General features: G+C 40.5%; 1 protein-coding gene across 2 annotated transcripts in view; it reads right to left on the bottom strand.

Moving 5' to 3' along the window:
* Positions 1–518: 518 nt before the first annotated feature.
* The window catches only part of Pdgfd (platelet derived growth factor D), a 263,659-nt gene continuing 243,757 nt past the window's right edge, over positions 519–20,420 (bottom strand). The window contains exon 9 of one of the 2 annotated variants that reach the window (XR_012910068.1): positions 519–771. The gene's annotated coding sequence lies outside the window, so the exon portion shown is untranslated. The remainder of the gene's footprint in view (positions 772–20,420) is intronic. The other variant, XR_012910067.1, reaches the window with a different exon arrangement.

Raw genomic sequence — 20,420 nt, forward strand, 5'->3', positions numbered from 1 at the left:
TTCTCAATTCTACTGATAGTAAAGTGAACACTTCTTGGTAGAAATGCCTTCTAAAAATCCCACCACTGGTAAAACAGAACTGAACTCCACTCTATTGCACTTGTATTTCTGTTCCATTTGATATTCTAATGCAGCATTCCATAGCAATCGGCTAACTTCAGTATGGCATGCCTTTCTGTCCTGGACATTCCAATGCAGCATTCCATAGCGACTGGCTGCTAACTTCAGTATGGCATGCCTTTCTGTCCTGTCATTTAAACAGATGAGCAGCAGCCTGAACATCACTGGCTCCTGTCACGAGGAGCAGGTGAGTCGAAAGACCACTGTGAAGCTGCCGAGGAAGGGCTTCCCAGAATCTCCCAGGCCACAAAACAAGCCATGTAGCATTTTTTTCTGTGATTTATGTGACTGAAACAGGACTTAGGAGATTCAAATAATAGAACCAATCTTTCTGTTGCCTTCCTGTAGGCTTTGAAATCCTCATGTATGAACTAAAGAAAGGGGCAAAATTATCCTCTGGGCATAATCCAGTTCCGACATTTATTTTGAGTAATAACATTTAATGAATATACTAACTTATATTGTAAATTACATATAGTAAATTACATATTGCAAATTACATATAGTAAATACATATAGTAAATTACATTGAATACATATAGCAAATGAACCTTATGGCTGACTAGGCATCCAGAAAAACAAACTTTGTATTTCTTCACAAGTCCAGTAGTTTGAGCTTCATGTAAGTTTGCTTTCCAAGGTGAAAGATACCTGTAAAACAGAGTATGGGTAGGTTTTAGTCTATGTCATCACAATATTATAATCCTAACACTAATTCATCTGTCAACCCATTTTTTTCCCTAGGACTTGGTAATAAGAGTTAATTCTGTCTCTACACCATTTCATTTTCAAAGCTTTCCATAAATTAATCTTTAAAATGTCACTAAGGTGGATCTAATCCAAACTCTTCTTGTGTCTCCATTAATCTTCCTTGTCCATCAGAGTCTTAGAATGCTGTCATTAAAAGAGACCTGAAAGGTTCTTTAGTCGAAAATCAAATGTGGTACTTGGTTCTTAACAAACATTTTTGCCAAGTTTTACCCAGTGTAGAGGGCTATACTGGTTAGTTTAAAGATGTGTTCCCAACCTTTTTGTCCCACTCAATCAGAACCAAAATAGCAGGGTGATTGCTACGTGAATTCCTGGAAGCTAATCTTGATGGACTACTTAGCAAGCCAGGGAGTACCTGGAGGCAAGCTTCTGTAGTATTCAGAATGAATGTTTTGCTTGAATTGAGTGATTAGCTTTGGGGGTAATAAGGCATTTACTTTTTACTGCCTGGGCCAACCAAGAAACAGAAACCCATTACAGATGTGCAGTGAGAAAACATGAGGCAGGAAGGAAATCGCATTCCTAGATTTCCAAGCTTGCACGTGAGCAAAGCTCCACATTCATGCCACATTATCATCTCTACTGATGTCTACATGCTGCTTTTGAAAGCATCGTAAGGAAAGATCCATTTTATATTTCCTGTTTCTCCTCCTTCCTGTGATGTGGGTTTCCCCTCTGTATGCTATGAATCTATTTTACTACCATTGGTTAATAAAGAAGCTGCTTTGGCCTATGACAGAGCAGAATATAGATAGGCGAGAAAGCTAAACTGAATGCAGGGAGAAAGAAGACAGATGCCATATAGTCATCCAAGAAGCAAGATGTGAGGTAACAAACTACGATCCTTGTGGTAAAATACACAATAATAGAAATGGGTTGATTAAGGATGTAAGAGCTAGCTAGAAGTATGCCTGAGCTATTGACCAAACAGTGTTGTAATTAATATATTTTCTGTGTGATTATTTGGGTCTTGGTGGCCAAGAAATGAAAGCACAGTCTCCATTTACATTCCTGAGAGTTGTTGGATCCAAAGTAAGACCTAGGATTCAAGCCATTCTTTTTCTTACCCAACCTGTGATGTGTAGAAAAGAAATGAGAAAAGAACTCGGTGGTTTTCCATATTATTCCTGGTTTCTTTCAAATTAAGAAACCCTGATATCATGCTGAATTTTGCTTTTATAAGGTAACTGTTACAGAACAATAGACTTTGTATTGTTAGTGAAAGGTAACTGCATCAGCTCACAGACCAGTTGATTTTCATGCATTAATATAAGTAGAAGCAAGAAAAGCTTGAGCAGCAATGCATGTTAGCATTTTTCATGTTTCCAAATGTATAGCCTGATTTTTCTACTTAATTAAGCTATTAGGCTTTTAGATTGTGTCACACCATGTCCTAAAGTCATGGACTTTCTTATTAAATCAGAAGAATGACACTACTTTTAAGTGCACAGCACTGTAAATAACTCTTTCTGAGGGCTCCTGCTCAGTGCAGTTTGGAATGGCTGTCAATCATGTCTGCAGAATGGAATTTCTCAAGTGTAGTGTTTAGTCCATGGATAGTTTTTCAAATGTCCTTTTTATTAACCCAACTGGAGTCTTTCCTCTATACCTATCCTGGCTTTTCTATCCCCACTCCTTCTCTGTGAGCAGCCGAGGAGACCAAGAACAGGGAGCCGTCTATAGGAAGAAGCTAGAAAACATGTGAGCAAAGAGTTTCATAAAAAAAATCTAAAACAAAACCAAAAAACATGGCACAACGCTAGCAAACAGAGGCCTCTGTAGCCAGTGAAAATCAGTAGGTCATGGTTTGTCCTACCCTGGAGAAGAACACCACATGGAAACACCTGTTCAGTTTCCAATTCTGTCTAAAACGTGTCCTCTGTCCTGGGCAGCAGGGACATGAGCTCATCCAATTAAAATCCTGATACAGCTGAAGGAAAGCATGCTGCATGTGGCTTTCGCCTGAACACCAGGGTGGCAAAGGTAAGGCTCTATTTCAAGGAAAACGACTGAGCGAGAACTCTGGAAATCATCAATGTGACAGGAACCCTAAATAGCACATGGTTGGGGAAAGAAGCTAGAGACAAAAAGTAAACCGTGACTTCAGCTGCAGATTTCTGTAAGTATGGCAGAGTGACAGAGTCCTCACTGCCCAATCAAAGCCAGGGGGGAGACTGTACTGTAGCATAGGCCTGGAAGCCCTGAGTGTAGGAGACCAGCACAGTGTCTGTTGGCTTTCAGCTTAGTTAGTTTGGGGAGCTAGATTCTCTAGGAGTATATTTTTCTCCACAGAAGCAATGCATGCCGAGCTCTTCCCTACCCCTCCATAATTCAACTTCCTGCAACAGATACTGGGGAATTGAATCCAGTCTTAGGGCCAGCAGCCAGCTTCGGGAATCCTCTAGAAGCTTTAGGTTAGTGCATTGATGTCTCCAAAAGTAGACCCCTCTCTGAAGTATCCTGAAACTTCAGAACCAGTCACCACGGCAGCTACTGCAGAAGCCCATGCATTCTTGCCCTGCGGACACTACAAGTGTTCTCATCTTAAGCCATTTGTATTGCAACTGCTGGTACCTCCAATTCCCTGAAATTTCCCAAGCCTATCTTAGGAGATGGACCTGGAGAAGTTGTTAACCATAAACTTCTGCTTTCAAGAACATGACTACCAATGCCACAAACACTAGCTCTGCTAGCACTCATTCTGTGCAATATAAGGACATTATCCATGCATCGAGCTTCCTGTAATACACACGGATGACATAGTAAGTCTCAAGCTTAGGACAAACTGGCTAACTGAGGTGCCCAGTAGCTTATCAAAGTGGACTCTGGATGCCAGGTCTCCAGCATCCTTCAGTCCCTACCTGTTACAGGGTCCTCCTTTCTAGCACACCCTGTCCCCAACCCTGAACTCTTTAGCCTAAAAACAGTGGGCTGGGCCACCCTTTTCCCAGTTGCTCTTCCCTTATAGTCTAGCTATTTTAGCTACTTGGCCCCTTTTTGGCCTCTGGGTCACTGCTCCTGGCTCTCCTCTCTTACTCTCTCCTACCCTGTCTCCTCACATGGCCTGGCTGGTTATCTCCAATCTGGACTCTTTCAGATGCCTGCACCTCTGGATACATTCTCTTTTTATCTACAATAAACTTCCACCATACCTAGGAGCAGTCATGTCCTTCTTTTAATTCTTTTTTCATTCACAAAGAATGTGGCTACTAGTGCCACAAACCTTAATACTACCTGCACATATCCTTCAGGACATAAGATTGGCAGGAACATCAGTGACTGCATTTGCCTGGGGTTACCCCCATGGAATCTGAGGACAATTATTTCCACATCCCACAATACAGAGATGGCTGCAGCTCCTGTCAGAAGCCCTAGTGTCTTCGGTATTCGACTGTGTGCCCTGAAGAAATGTACTTTTGGAAGCCGGTGTCTATTTCAAAACCATATAACAATGTTCATGGACTCCTTCAGTCTTGAGTAGTGAGAGTATCATTGGTGCTCTTGACATCAGCGATCGGCACATACATCACACAGCAGTTACTCTTTTGTGCTCATGAAAATCCAAAGTCAAAGGCCCTACCAAATTGAAACCCTGTAGCATAAATTCTAATTAGTCTTAATAATAAAAATCCAAAGTCAGATATTGGGGTAAATGCTGAATGATCAGAGAAGTAAAGGAGCCAGCTACTACACAGACGTTTTTCCTTTACTGAATCCTCAGCTAGAAGAAGGCAAGATCCTGTCTCCACAAATTCTCAGACAGAATGGGTTATCCTGTCTCTGCAAGTCCTCAGACTGAATCTTGAACTCCTGTCTTCTCCTGCCTTATAGTCCTCTCTCAGCTCACCCATATCACTTCCTGTCTCCACCTCTCTAGTGCCAGGATTAAAGGTGTGAGCCAACACTGTCTGGCTCTGTTTCTCTTTTAGACTGACTCAATCTTGTGTAGTCCAGGTTGGCCTTGAACTCAGAGAGATCCCTCTACCTCTGCCTCCCAAGTGCTTGGATGGCTAACTAGTGTGGCTATCTCCCCACTCTGGTATTTAGAGAAGCTTTAATTGTTAAAACACAAACAAAATATTACCACAATATCCCATTTTCTATTTAATGCAAAAAATTTCCTACAAAATTCCACAGAGATGAGAAAGCTGATGATTACATCAAATGCACAAACATAGAAGGAAGCTCAATATCTCTAGAGGTCCCAGTTTGAACTAGAACTCTGAAAATTCTAAAAATGAATTTGAAGTAATGAATCTAAGAAAACTCAGAGGCATTTAACAAAATGCAGACAGACAGCACAAAGAAATGAGAAAAATTATGCATAAATGATAAATTCACCAGAGATATAAATAATAAAAATAACTAATTATAAATCTTGGAGGTAAGAAATTGATAAAATAAAAATACAACCGATACTATCCATGATGCACTAGAATAAGCAAATTAAAGGATAGCTGAATTTGATGACAAGTATTTTGAATTATCCCAGTTCAACAGACAAGGAGAAGGAAGAAGAAGGAGCAAGAGGATAAGGTACCAGGAAACAGGAAGAGGAAAGGAGGAAACAATGGAAGGAGGAATGAGAAGTAGAATAAGATGAAGAGAAAGTGAGAGCAGAAAATCAAATGAAAATATACCTGATATGTGAAGCAGTATTGAATGAACAGATATTTACATTGTGTGACTATCACAAGTAGGAGAACAACTTGAAAATTTAGGTAATAAAATATACAAGCAATGTTAAGTTTTGTGAGGAAGGTAATTTGAGTGAGTTTGAAATTTTAGACGAAAACAGTAGAAAAATATAGGTTAAAGAGATTAGCAGTGAGCTGACCATTGAGATTTAGAAAAGAAACAGCACAAGGGGCAGGCTGCATCATGAGCTGACGTGAAAACCTGAGAAAACTGTCCCCACGACACTGGTTTTGCAGGAATGAAAGGTGAAAGAATGAGAAAGAGTGGATCATAAAATCTGCTCAAGGTTTCAGAAAGCTGTGGAGGAGGAGCACAGGGCTGGACTCCCTGCACCCTGAAGGGCCGTTGAATGAAGGCTAGGATGCAGTGGAAGCTCCAGGATGCTGGAGATGCCAGAACCCTGGCTGTCTTTCCAGGAGAGTGGAAAGTGTGGGATGTCGGCACTCCAAGGCAGGAGCAGACATGGGGCCATGGCTCTTTGAGTCCTGATAATCTTATCACGAGCAGCAGACGGACAACATGGAGCTGCATGATGCAATGTTTCCTCTGCCAGGTTCAGGTCTTGCTTTGGTTTTCTTGCTGCCTCCACCCCAATTTCAATCTTTTGGAATCGGTATGCTTTCTCCATACCCTTGTATAGCAGAAGTCGGTAACTTTTATTTTACAGGCTTATTTTTTAATCTCACAGAAGATTTTATCTTGACAAATAAGGTATTATTTGCTTATATGTGTATGTTAGCTGTGAGACTTTGACAAGCAGGCTACCATCAGTTTAGCTGCAGAGGTAAGGTAAAGAGTAAGGGACTGGGGAAAGAGATGCCCTCCCATGAAAGGGGGAGTAGTTATGGATTGGAATGGCAGGATCAAACAGGAAGCTAAGGAGAGAATACGGGAAGGACAGCTAAAACTAAGGGTCATATGAATGGGTTGTCTAAAATCCTAATACAATAGAACCATCCTAAAATACATACGTGTATGATGATGGTCTAAATGAAACCACCAAATATTATGGGAATTGGAGCCTGAAATGGATATTTCTTGTCAAAAAATGAAGCCTCCTGTTCTGAAAATGGGTTATACGTCCAATAGAGTTGATGGCCAATGGAACCCCATGGGAGCCTCAAAACAACTCAGGCTATTGACAGTGTTATTGATTGCTCTCCACAAACTAATGGTGAGTCACTATTGCTGAAGAAGACACCTTTACAACTCATTCACCACAAAGAGGTTGTGCTGGTTCCTACCTAGAACATTCACTCCTATCAGAGACTAGTGCTCATGGTACTGGAAGATACTCTACAGGTGACCAGGAGAAAATAGTAAACAACAACTTAGCTACAAACCCTTCTGTCTACAATGATAACCTGACTGGCCGATCTTCCACGGGACCTGGACTCAATTACAGGCACCCACATGGCAGCACCATAGCAGCCTGCAACCCCCAGTTGCAGGGGATAGGATATCCTCACACAGACCCCATATAGGCAAAATGCCAATGCACATAAAATAAAAACCAATAAATAATTATTTTTAAAAACTAGTAGCACTAAAATGACTCCTAACACTATTTTGCTATAGTCATAGTTCAGTGCCTTATTCCGCCACAGAAGCTTAATCAAAATTAATAAAGTTTCCATTTGAAGAGGAGAAACCTCTTGGAAAGGAGAAATGACAACTCATCCACAATGATGATATTCATACAGGTGGTAAGAAAAACATATAGAATGGGGGCAGGGTTCTGTTCTTATCTCCACAGGAAAACACTCATCTTTGAAAATTTCAAGGGACCCTGAATGTTTGGATACTGACAGATGGAAAAATACCTGCCCAATAGGAAATATCAAGAAAACTGAATGGGTTGTGTAAGTAATATTAAACCATATTTCTAAATTTATAAAGCTGGTTTTGAAGTTGGACTCTGGCTCAGTCCCTCTCCAATTCCAAGCCTGTTGGTAAGAGAAAAACCCAGAGTTTCTGGAGTTTCTGTCTCATGTCAAGAGCCATGGTATGGGACAGAAAGAAATATGAGTTTAGAAAACATCTTTGCTTTTCTTCATATCTAACATACTTTTCATTGAATATATCTATCATGCCTTTCAGTGAATATATACATATATGTCTATATGATTAATGTTTGTTTTTCCCAATGAACAACAAGTTTTTCCTGAAGTGACATTTGAAGCTTCCAGGAAGAAGATGGGGCCCCATAACAACAACTCCACCTGGTTGATATGACGTCATGATACTGATAGCACTACTACAAGATCTGCTTTGGGTACTAGCTGCACAAGACAGTTCCAACTTGGTTAGCTGAAATGGTGCACATCTTATACAACATTTTGGCCAGACCTGCACAAAATACTCAGCGACTATTGGCAATTTTAAAAGACATTGATCTTGAAATTTAACCATCATTTTACTTTCACAGGATCCCCCAGAAAGAACGTCACCCCCATGACAGCTGGAAGTAATTCTAGAGGACGATGTCCCGTCTCCCAGTAAAGTTTGCCCTTGGGTTAGGGACATCATTTAGGGGTTGATTATAATTACTATATGATTGAGGGTTGGGGGAGGAATTTTATAAGCTCAGGGATCATTTTGAAAAAAAAGAGGGATGATGGGATAATAGATTTGTAATTGTGAGTTACTGTTTTTATACAAATATATTGGTATTGATTCTTGTATATTGATACAAAGTTAAATTATATTGACTATTGTATGCATGCATGTTTCTACCTCTGTTTAAAACATTTTTTATGTATTAACATATATTGTATTGATATATATATATTGTATATATTTACCATATTGCAGTGTACATTTCTACCTCTGATTAAGATACTTATATAATGTTTGTATATTGATATATATTTACCTACTGCAATGTATATTTGTACATTGTTTATATTTGGAGGTCATTGTCCTCATTTGTTTCACAGTCGTTTATTTTCTTAGTCTTTAAGTTAGATAGATATTGAGAATTATATAGATTAATAGTCGTCTAAGTTTGTCATTTATAATTAGACTAATCAGGTTCTTTAGATATATAGAGATTATACTCAGTATAGATAGATAATCTTCAACTTCTTCAAAGAGCTGTAGAAAATGGCCTTTAATCTAACTCAGAGTTTTGTGGTAGTGAGACACAATTGCTCCTGGCAACACCACTCTATTCCTGAGAGAATGTTGAGCACCAAAGACACTCCACCTGGAGCCTTTCTTTTTGGCAGAACTGGCCTTTGGGCAAAGAAATGCCCATACCTCAACCACTGACAGAGATATAGAGCATGCTTCAATGGATAAAACAGGACTGTCATATCCTGCCAAGACAGGGTAAGATAATTTTGAAAGGTTGCTTGCCTTTGAAAATGGTATGTCAGTTATGTTAGGCCTTAACCAAAGTTGGTTGCTTCAACGCTGTTAATGTGACTTTGGGTGATTGCCCAGGTAGCTAGTTGTCTCTGTGATTTGTTGCATGTTTTGAAAGTTGTTTTACTGAACTTCCTAAATACTCAGGTAACATTATTTCCCTTCTCAGATCTTTGATGGGGTTGAAGACTATATAAATGTAGTTACTTTTCTCTCATGACTTGGCCAAGTTATTTATTATACAAGACCTAAGCTAGTTAGAATAGGATATTTGTACTTATTGTATATAATTTCATAGTAGGTTTAGAACTCTCTTATTTAAACAAAAGGGGGAGGTGTTGCGGGAGGTCCTCCCACTCCTCCAGCCTATAGCCGTTGAGATACCAGCCCACTGGGGCGTGGTCTCTCTCCCTTTAAAAAAGCGGCCACTTCCCTCTCCTCTCTCTCTTCACTTCCTGCTCTGCAGGCGACTAGACTCCCTTCCTGGTTGCCTAGAGGGCTGTTGTCTGGGACGGTGATCTGTAAGTTTTTTCCCCTTTAAATAAATACCACCCTATTAATCATAATTCCAAACTGGTGTGGCATTGTTTGTGACTTATGCCTTCACCTGTTCATTTTTTCTTGGCTTTCTTGATATTTTTAGGGCTTTATTTATTTTTATTCAATTTCTTGTTTGTCTTTTCCTCAGTTTCTTTAAGGGATTATTTCATTTTTTTCTTAAAGTCCTCTATCATCTTCATAAAGTTATTTTTAAGGTCATTTTCTTGTGCTTCAGTTATGTTGAATTATCAGGTCTTGCTGTCATTGGACAACTTTATTCTGGTGTTGCCATATTCCTCTTTCTGTTATTTATTTGTGTTCTTACCCTGGCATTTACATATCTGGATTAGGGATGATTATGATGATTATAGGTCTAAGTGTTGATTCCTGCATTTGTCTTTGTTGCCTGGGTATTTTGCTCCTCGGTTTCCCTCTCCTCTCTGGTCTTCTGGCCTAAGTGGCCAAGGGTTGTGGTGATAATCAAGTCTTCAGGCCCAGTAGGGTATTTTTGCTAGGGTTTTTAAGACCTGGGGTTGATAGATCTGGCCTCTGGTAAAGCTGAAGTCTACTTCAAATGTTGTTGGATGGAATTTGGAGCTGGTAATGTGGGATAGGGTGGATACAGTATAGGGTTGTGGACAGGCTTAAAGAGGTTTAGTTTCTTACCTAGGGTCCCTAGGATCAGCTTGACCTCCAGTAATATGGAGCCCAGGAAAAGGGGTGCAGTTTGAGGTTGTTGGGCAAGCTTTGAGGAGTGTTAGTGGTCAGTGGACAGTATTTTACCTGGGATCTCTAGATCTGGCCTGGCCTCTGGGGGCTGAAGTATTCTTCTGAAGTCTTAGGTCAGGACATGGAGCCAAGGAAAAAGGTGACGTCTTTGGGGAGTGATTTTTAAAATTGTTATCTTTTGGTGTCAAATTGATGAGGGGCAGAACTACATGACTTATTTTCATTGTCAAATTGGCTGGATTTAAGTTCACCATGGAATATAACATGTCTATGAAGGTCTTTCATAAAGCCTGGGTTGAAGAAAGGAAAGCAGGCCTGAATATCAGGTCCTGGACTGAGCAAAACAGGGGAAGTAGACTGAGCGAGGAAGCATTCACCTCTCTGTGCTCCCTTACCCCAGATGTATTCTAACACCTTACATTCAAGCCACCATGCCATCACTATCGTGATGCTCTTCAGCTCTTCTGAAAATTGAACCTAAACTTTTTCTTCCATCTGTTGCTTTTGTAAAGTGTTTGTCACAACAGAGAGAAAAGTAACTACCATAGCATTTTTTTTTGTAAATGTTTGAACTTCCGTTTCTGCTCAAATAAGATATAGCTATTTTTGCAAATAAAGAATTCTCACCATTCCCAAATGTGAGATGCTCCTTTCTAACAGCAATTTTAACCATCACTGGATGTAATAACTCCTGCATCCTATTTCAGTTTTCACTGATGATTCTGTTATCTTTAAAGTATATTTTAAATTTAATCCACAGTAGTTTGTATCCAAAATTTTAAAATTGTTAGAGAAGAAAATGGTTCGCATATAAACAAATACATGCAATAAGCAAATAGAAAACTTGCAGAAATAATAAAATTGTATGAGGTGGGATTTCCCTGTGTGTGCTGTGAATACCATTGGTTAATAAAGAAATCTGCTTGGCCTGATGGTAGAGTAGAGTTAGTTGGGGAAAACTAAACTGACTGCGGGGAGAAAGAAGGTGGAGTTGGGGAGAAGCCATGCTAGGGACACATGCCAGATGGAACCTTGCCAGTAAGCCACATCCACAGCCACATGGTGGTACACAGATAAATAGAAATGGGTTAAATTAAGATGTAAGAGCTAGCCAATAAGAAGCTAGAGCTAATAGGCCAAGCAGTGATTTAATTAATACAGTTTCTGTATGGTTATTTCGGGGCTGAGCAGTCAGGAACAAACAAGCAGTTTCCTACAACAGTTGTATTCCAGTAACTGTTCAAATGACTCTAACCAGTATTTAATTATTTCTTTTTTTCCCACCACCAGTTTTGTATTTCTTTCACATTTGCAGCCAGGACTTTACCTAGTTGAGGTTATTTACTTGGAAGCATGACTTGAATGTTAATCTACAAAGGTCTGAGTTATTAATTAACCTGTAGTTTTTGTGTAGTCATTTAAGTTTTTATATTGTGTGTGGAGGTTCTTAAAGATACCCCAGAGTTCAGGTGGACATTTCCAATTCAGTGGACTTGTTGTTGTGTCCCCAATGCAACATTCTCTCTTTATGTAGAAAGAAATCAAAGTACAGTGGAAAAAATCCTGAGTGGGAGTTATTAGGGTAGTGATGAAAAGAAGTCTCCTTATACATTGTTTCCTGAGGTAACATAATCTAGTTGTGGGGAGATAGTGTTATATTCTGGTCTGTGATTTAAAGCCAGGGTTTTATCCTGCAAACAAAATAGCATCATTTTTAGGATGCTTCCAACTGGTGTAGTAATTGAGTTTTCCATAACCAATTCTTCATCCCATTAAGCCTACCTGGCTCTGGGTGATGTCACCTGTTGTGAGACCAGTTACTAGCACAGACATAAGCCCCTAGCTGCATTTATTTTGCAAGTAAATGAATTTTTTCATCAGAAGCAATGCTGTACAGAAATTCATGGTAGGAATCTGCCTTAGTTAGGATTTCTATTGCTGTGAAGAAACACCATGACAACAGCAACTCTTATAACGAAAATATATAATACAGAAAGCTTAGTTTTAGTGTAATGAAAAGGCTTAATGCATTATCATTATGATTGGCATCTTGGCAGCATGCAGGCAGACATGGTACTGGAATGGTAACTGAGAGTTATGCCTCTTAATATGCAGGTAGGGGAAGGGGACTGTATGCCACAATGGGTATAATTGAGTATATAAGAACTCAAAGCCTGCCCCACTGTGACACACACTTCCTTCAACAATGCCTTACTTCTTAACAGAGCTACTTTCTATTGGCCAGGTGTTCAACCATAGGAGGCTTTTGGGTGCTATACCTACTTAAACCAGCACAGAGGTTAAAGCATCCCTGCCGGCTATGAGTGCTGATGCTCACATAAGCTCGACAGCATAGCAAGTCGAGAAGATAGGTTTCTTGCAGGGAAGAAGAATCTTTGTTCTTTTTGAGATAGTTTACTAGTCACCCACAGGGAGTGCATTTTACTCATCTTTAGTGTTTGCCTTTGGCAAGGTAGGCAGTTGCATTAGCCAGATCATCTTTAGTAAGGGAAATAGATATTGCTGAGTCCTCCTTTTCTTGCTACTATGGTCATTTTGTTTACTGGTCCACTTAGCAAACGCTAATATGGTTGGAGAGAGGTTCATGTCATGAGAGCATGGTGCCTACACACAAACTACTTTTAAGAGTCTTAGCTTCAATAGATGCACCTAAATACAAGCATTGTCACAATCCAGGTCATTATGAAATTTCTTCTATAGATGTTATTCTCTCCAATGTGTTCCCATTGTCTCTAATTTTCTGAGACAGAGTGGTCAAACAAATGCATTTTAAGTTGTGCACACAGGGATGAGTTGTGTGGGAATATGACCAGTAGCCCTTTGATGGAAGTCTTAACCTCTTCCCATTCCCAAGACCCAACTATCACCTCTGTTGATGGTCCTGTCAATGAAGGCACGATCAGGGGCTTTGTTTGAGTCTTTCCTTCCATAATGCCCCTCACACTCTACTTCTAGAGTCAGTGTGAAAACAAACAAAATCTACTGTGAGTTGTATTTCAAGCAAGTCCATCTTTTATCTGATTATAATACTATTAGCCATAGTATTTTAGGTTTCCAAAGTTATCAATTCAGGACTATCATGTAAAAATTTTCTACAAGTTTGAATATTTGCTGTGGTCCCAACACAGTCAAAAATGGTCTTGGGATTCTTCTCATTGTATATCCTTGCAACCTTGGGTAGAGGTCACTTTTCAAGGTTACTTGACGTTTCCTTCAGTGAAGAGTTTGGGGTAGAGGTGTCAATGAACAGTCTAACATGATGGCTGGACCTATTAAGTGTCTTCACTGTAGTGACTCAAGTCAGGCTTTTGGCCCCAGACCTAGAGTTTATTACATCTGTTTAAAAACACGTGAGTAAGTTATTGGTCTATTTAATCTTAGAGAACATCATGATCAGTTAACCAACTGGTAAATGAATGTGAGACAAATAATTTCAATTACCAGTATATCCTTGCTGCTCTGTGTGATAAACATTCACACCTTTCTGGCTAAGTGATATTACTTGTCTTACTTACTTAGACACCAGCCCTAGACACACTTTTTGACTTTTGGCTCTTATGCAAAAGCTTGTACAAGCCTTATGCAAACCTATTACACGCTTTGGAGTATACATTCTTCTCTCTCACATTATCCTGGGCCTTGGAGAATGGTGAGACTTGACTTTAATCATGGGTCTTGTGCAGCAGAGTACAGTGTGTATGTGTCAGTGTGTGTATGTGTGTGTGTATATGTGTGTGTGTGTATTTGGGAAATAATCATGTGTTTTTAAGGCTTCTTTCAAAGATGAAAATACCCAAAGATTTTAAGTAACTTTTCAAATGCTAGAAAGCAATCAAAAAAGCTCAGCATGACATAGAAATTTGAAAGTTGGACCGTGTGGGTTCAAACAAATGTCCCCAAAAGTTTCAGAATTCTATTATTTCCTAATCAATATCCTAAATCTCTTGATGTAGGCCAAAAGTTAAATGGCCAAGAGTGCCAGTTTCTAAGTAGTCAAGAGTATTACAAATATCAGTCCCAAGTCGTAGGCCTTGGAGTGATGGGCACTACTGGGAAAGTGAAGCCCTCAAGGCCCCGGTTCAGTGTCTCCACATCACAATCAACTGCAGATCATTGTTTGGTAAATTATAATGTTGTCCTGTGCTGTGGGTTACTACTATCCAATTTCACTTTGTTGAGAAGATCAATGCTTTAGTACAAGGGTGTGATCAAATCAATCTTCTAATCTGTCTTTGGGGACAGAATAACTTGTACTACCAATTACTTATCAGCTTAGTTTCCAGTAAAAAGACAAACCACACAGGAAAATTTTAATATAAAACATCATTCAGTATAACAGGGGTTGAATCATGAGAACCTACAAATTTTTAAAAAGAACATTGAAGAACATCTTAGAACTGCATTCAAGTATCTGAAGGAGAAACAGGCTTGGAGGAGGTTCTCCTTGCTGAGCTAAGATTTAGACATCTCTGGAAGTCTCCTTCAGTCAACTTACCAGGTTGCACTGGTACCAGGCAAGCAGTCTAAGGCAAAGGTCTGTATTACATGGAACCAGAGCTCATCGTCAGAGGGCCATCATATAGTGACTACCTGGTTAGGGTCACAGCTGCTGTTACACTTTGTCCTGTGTGCCCTCCAACAGTGGGTAAGGCTACTGTAGTCTCTCATCGGTGTTTGGGACAGGTATGTGGTAGAATCAACAAAGAACTCAACAGCAGTGCTCCAGTGCAGAGTGTCTCCCTCCGCACTGCCCAGCAGCAGCAGAGTTTGCTTCATTGTCTTTGTAGTGCTGGGAAGACCGATTGTAGGTAAAGTGCTCACTGTACAGCTGTGAGCACCTGAGTTTGGATTGCTAGTTCTCAAGTAAAAAGACAGGCATGGTGACACACACACCACAATGGTAAGGACACAGAGACCGTGGATTGCAACACTTAAATGTCCAGTCAGGCTACCCAATTGGTGAGCCCAAGGTTCAGAGAGAGACCTTTGTTCACACAGAAGATGGAGAGTGAGAGAGGAGGTCACTTCACACACATGCACATAAGCACACATACAGGCACACGCGCATAAGCCACACACAGATTTCATGATCTAGGAAACCTTACTAAGGCCTTAATATCATTACCACATAAGCAAGGAATAATTGGCAGATGTGGGCCTGAGGACTTGACCCTTTATATTCTTCGCTTTCTTTCCCCATTCTATCTTATCTAGTGTGCCTTATACAAAAGCACGTACTGTGGCTGCTTTAGTTTTCTGAGTTTGATGATAAAAACACCCTAAAGTGGAGGTTAGTGAAGAGGCAGATAGAAGAAATTAGTTTTTAAAATACTGATGCAATTTCACTAAGTGATATTGGGAATAAATCTGGTATTGCTAATTTCATTGTGATCTTAATTTTTCCTTTTTTCCATTCCCCTGTTCTGTAGCACAGATAATGCAATTATAAAAAACTTGAAGACATCTTTTCCATTGCTTCTGATTTGCAGTGGCAATGATTGGAATTTAGCCCAGAAATACTGTCACAATTACCTGGCTCCCTGGTGGCCTGTGGAAGTGTTATCAATTTAACAAGAGGGATTCTTCTAATACTGGTTGCCCATTTAAGTAGGTCCCAGTGGACAGATGGGGGTATGTGCCAGCACAAAATCTTCACTTGAGCTTGCTCTAACTCAAATCACTCATTAAGCCTTAAAGGAATGGCATGTGTGAGGTCATCTTAGAGTCTGGGAAGCCTTTTCTGTGAAATTGTGTTCTAATTTCAATTGCAAATAAGCATTTTCCAATTTCAGACTTAATAAGCAATATAGTTTTCCAAGCAATGAAAGCCAGGCTGTTGGACTCCCAAGCTGAATCCCTGCTACCACTGTGGGAGGCAACTGCATAGTAATTCTAGTGCTATTTATTCAGTAGACTGTGTCAGGCAAACCTGCTGTGACAGATGAACAAAACGCAACAACAACCTTTTGGGCTCAGGTCTGCACGTGGATGTTCTGGCTCTCCTGCCAGAGAGAACTTAATATATCCTCCCCTTCCTTCCCATTGTCAGGTCCCCACACTGTATCACTTGGAATTCTTCGTTGCAATCTAGAAGTATTTGGCCATGTTAAGTCCCCAAAATAATCTACTAGAGGCTCCCTTGGACTCACATAGATAAGAGATGCCAGGAGGTCTGGTGTGAGCAGAGAGGCAGTACCACTTGCCCTATGACTCTGGGCTCTACCATCTCCTGTAGCTGTGTAGATGGTTCTGGCCACCTGTGAGATCACATGCCGTTCTCTGTCCCTGCAGAGTGTGGGCTCAGATGCCTTCCCTTGGAAGGAAGGTTCTCTTTCATCCCAAGGCCATATGGAACAAAGAGATTGGTAGTAATCATAGCAGAGAATTAGGCACTGACCTGGCCAACAGTGCTGACTTTCCCCCCAGAAGTTTCTATTTTCCATATCTTCTTTTGGGTGACTTCCCAATAGAGGCTCTAGGAAGTGTTCGTATATAAAAATGACTAGTCTAAGAAAATTAATATTTGATCACTCTGTCAGCAAACATACTTTCCCTATGGTCAAGGCACACAGCCCTGCTTCAGCTCACTGGAGCAGTCTTGTGTATCTGTGAATATGAATGGGCGTGTTCATGTATTTGCAGATACATGTGTGTTACAGTTATTTTTGCATGTGTATATATGTGGAAGAGAGAAGGACAACATTGCCATATTTTGGATCCCCTCTATCTTTTTTCTTTTCTTTACATTCTGTATTTTTCTCTTTTTCGAGGTAGACTGTCTCTTTGGCTTAGAAATCAATACATATGAAAGGTAAACTGGCAAGTAAGTCCATAGTTCTGCCTGTCTCTGTCCCTTCAGTACATGGATTCAAATATAGCACCATGCCCACCTTTTTTTAAAATTGTGAGTTCTAAAGGTTGGATTCAGGTCCTTGGGTGTGGAAAACAAGCACTTTGCAGATTGGCCCACAGTCCTAGTGCAAATTAAACCCCATTGTTCTCCAGTTTCATCCATGCCTGCCATGGTCCTTTTAACCATCTCAATCTTGCTGCTAGATTTCCTTTAACTTATGTAATGAATCCAGTAAATCATCATGGTTATTTCAGTGCTGGAGATGAAACCTGGGGCCTCACACATGCTAGGCATGCTCAACTCCATCCCTAGTCCTCCAGTTATCAAGTCTGGTACATGTCATCAGGATCCTTTTCCTACGGCTCTCTCCTTCAACCTTTCTTCCTGTGGTCCAGCATTGGTTGCTTGAGAACTGACTTAAACCTCTGCTCTAGGGAGGACAGGAAAAGGAAATAGAAGCACCCAATTATATCTCCAGGGTCATATTAAACAGCCCAAGGAGTAGATTTTTAAAAAGATGTTGCATAAATATATTCCAGAATTGCATTTAGTGACCTGTGTCAATGACCTGTGCTTTCTCTGAACCCTGCCACTGGAGCATAATGGCTTTAGTGGAAGGTGTCTGTTAGTTAAAATGGCAGTGTTAAGCACTTGGGCAGGCAGCCATAAAATAAGGAAGAGTACAGGAGCTTCCCTTGTCTCTGGCTGTGTCTCTTACCAGCTACATGAGCCTTTTTATTGCTTGTTGGAATATATAGCATGCATAGACAGATATCCACACACATGTGCACATGTCTGTGCATATGGAGAAGTAGGGGGCAGCAGTCATATGCGTGGACTCTGAAATAGATGGAACTTAGATTAAAATCTTGATCCATCTTAGCTGGAAAACATTGATGAAGTTACCTTCTTCAAGCAGTAATTTCCACAGATGTAATATGGGAATAATTTCAGAGCTTACTTCATGGCTTTGTTGTAAAAATTTAAAATTATGTAATCAAAGCTGGGTGAATGTCTGGGACAGGGCAGCTTCCTGATCATAAGTAGTGGCTGTTATGCATGCGCATGCACATACACATCCTTGAATTATCTGTTTGTGATCATAAACATCTCCTTTAACCCCTCTGAGCTACCTTTGCATCTGATGTTAAACTCCTAGGTTTGTTTTTATGTTTTTAAAAAGGTAATATTGATTGAATACTCCATGTACATTAATTCCATAATTGAAGTCTCTGTATTATTGTGTTAATACAATATAAAATTCCATACAATGCAAGATCCCCTGTGGAGCTGGGGATGGCGATGCATGCCTGTACTCCAAGCAGGTTAGGAACTTCTGAGTTAGAGGCCAGTCTGAGATACATGGCGAATTTCAGCCTAGCTTGGGGTATACTGTGAGAGTCTATGGAACACCAAATGTTTCTGTGCATTGCAGCTAGTTGGAGGACTCTCAGCCACATAATCATTTCACCGTCATCTCTTATTAAAATGCCACTTGGGAAGTACAAACCTTTCATTCCGAAGTGAGTCAAAGGTTAAACAGCAAGTTACCACTGTGACTCCGCAATCAAAAAGAAGTTCAACCCTTCAGGCTGTGTTTATGAGAAAGAGCAGCAGCGAACAGGTGAACGTCACCTCACTCAACAGACACTTTTCTATGGAATTTGAAAGCCGTGCCCTGAAGCCATGGGCACATCTGAACTCTCCCTCTAGGTAAGAGAGGACACAGACACAAGTACAGACACGTGGATTGAGAAAGTGGACAAGTGGGCCCATGTTTTGGAAAGTCTGAAATGTGTGGGGCCGTGCAACAAATTGAAAATGCAGAGTTTTTATGTCACCATATTGGGGCAAAATTCTTTCTCTCGGAAGCTCCAGCCTCTGTTCTAAGGTTCCTCGGCACATTCGTAACCCCACTCACTTGGAGGAGAGGAGTCTGCCGTAGGAAAGTCAGCTGATTTTAAGTGTTGATCTTACAACACAAACTTTCACAGCAGCTGGATGCCAGCAACCTCTCATGCTTGACTCTGATCAAATTGTCAAATAAAATGTAGCTTAGGAGCAGAGAAGAATAGTACCTAATCTTACTTGGTTTGTAACAGCCTGGAATAGATGAAACTTAAGTCTTCAATAACAGACAGACGTTTGTATATATGCTATGGTTGTGCAGTTTGGTGTTCACGCGGGATTCCTAAGAGTGGGAGTGGGAGCTGTCTCTGACTCTTTTGCCTACCTTTGGGGCTCTTTTCTTCCTACTGGGTTGCCTCAACTAGGCTTGATGTGGAAATATGTGGCTGGTCTTACTGAAGTTTGTTAGTCTGTATTTGATCAATATCCCTAGGATGCCTGCTCTTCTCCGAGGAGAGATGGGAGGGTGGATCTGGGGGAAGGGAAGTTGGGGGATGTAACGATTGGGGTAGAGGAAATTACAGTTGGACTGTAACACATGAGAGAAGAATAAATAAAAGGGGGGAAAGAATAGACACAAAGTAGGAGTTCGCTTTCTAATAAAATCCAAAGTAAAATAAAACAAAGTCTCACCAGGAGCAACAAATCCACTAAAGCGTGCACACTAGAAAGAGGGGATGTCTCAGCACAGCTCAGCGTTCATTCCCACAGGCTAGGAAAGGGTGCTATAAACACCATTGGCACCCCTGTTTGTGAGTCAGCTAGACACCAGTGAGATGATTGAACCCCGATTAGTCTAAACATGAGTGAGGCAGTGGCCCTCATGCTCGATTGTGATTAAAATGTCTCGGTAGCTGATGAAACTGACAATTCTCAGGGTGTTTACTTGGGTCTTCCCACCAGACAGATACTAGCTGAGGTCCAATACTGAGCAGATTACACCAAGCAGGTGTTTTGGTGACCATACATGGAGTAGTACTACTTGAGAAAGGACTCTAGCACCAGAGTGTGAGTGAATATAGGGGAGCCAGAGTCACTAGGCTACACTGATACACCAGATTCTAACCATCTATCGACCATAGTCCTTGGAGCGCACAGCACAGAAGGGTTCCCTAAAGACATAAACAGTCCTGGTATAGGGATTACCTGTCTCTTCACTTAGATGTCAATTATCATGACTATCCAGGGCAATGCTTTCATTTGCTGGGAGAGTCCACAGAAATACCTGTCATTGATGTTCTTACTCAGAACCTGTCCCTTTAGACATAAGTGACAGGGCACTCTGCATGTGGTTCTCCTACTGTCTTCCTAGGCAACCACTTCTAAATCTTGATAAAAGGCACAATTCATTGTCATAGTTCTCCTTTTATACAATGAACTGGTTTTTAGGATGCCTTAGCTCTCGATATAA

This window comes from Microtus pennsylvanicus, chromosome 3 (genome assembly GCF_037038515.1).
Source record: "Microtus pennsylvanicus isolate mMicPen1 chromosome 3, mMicPen1.hap1, whole genome shotgun sequence".
Lineage (NCBI taxonomy): Eukaryota > Metazoa > Chordata > Mammalia > Rodentia > Cricetidae > Microtus > Microtus pennsylvanicus.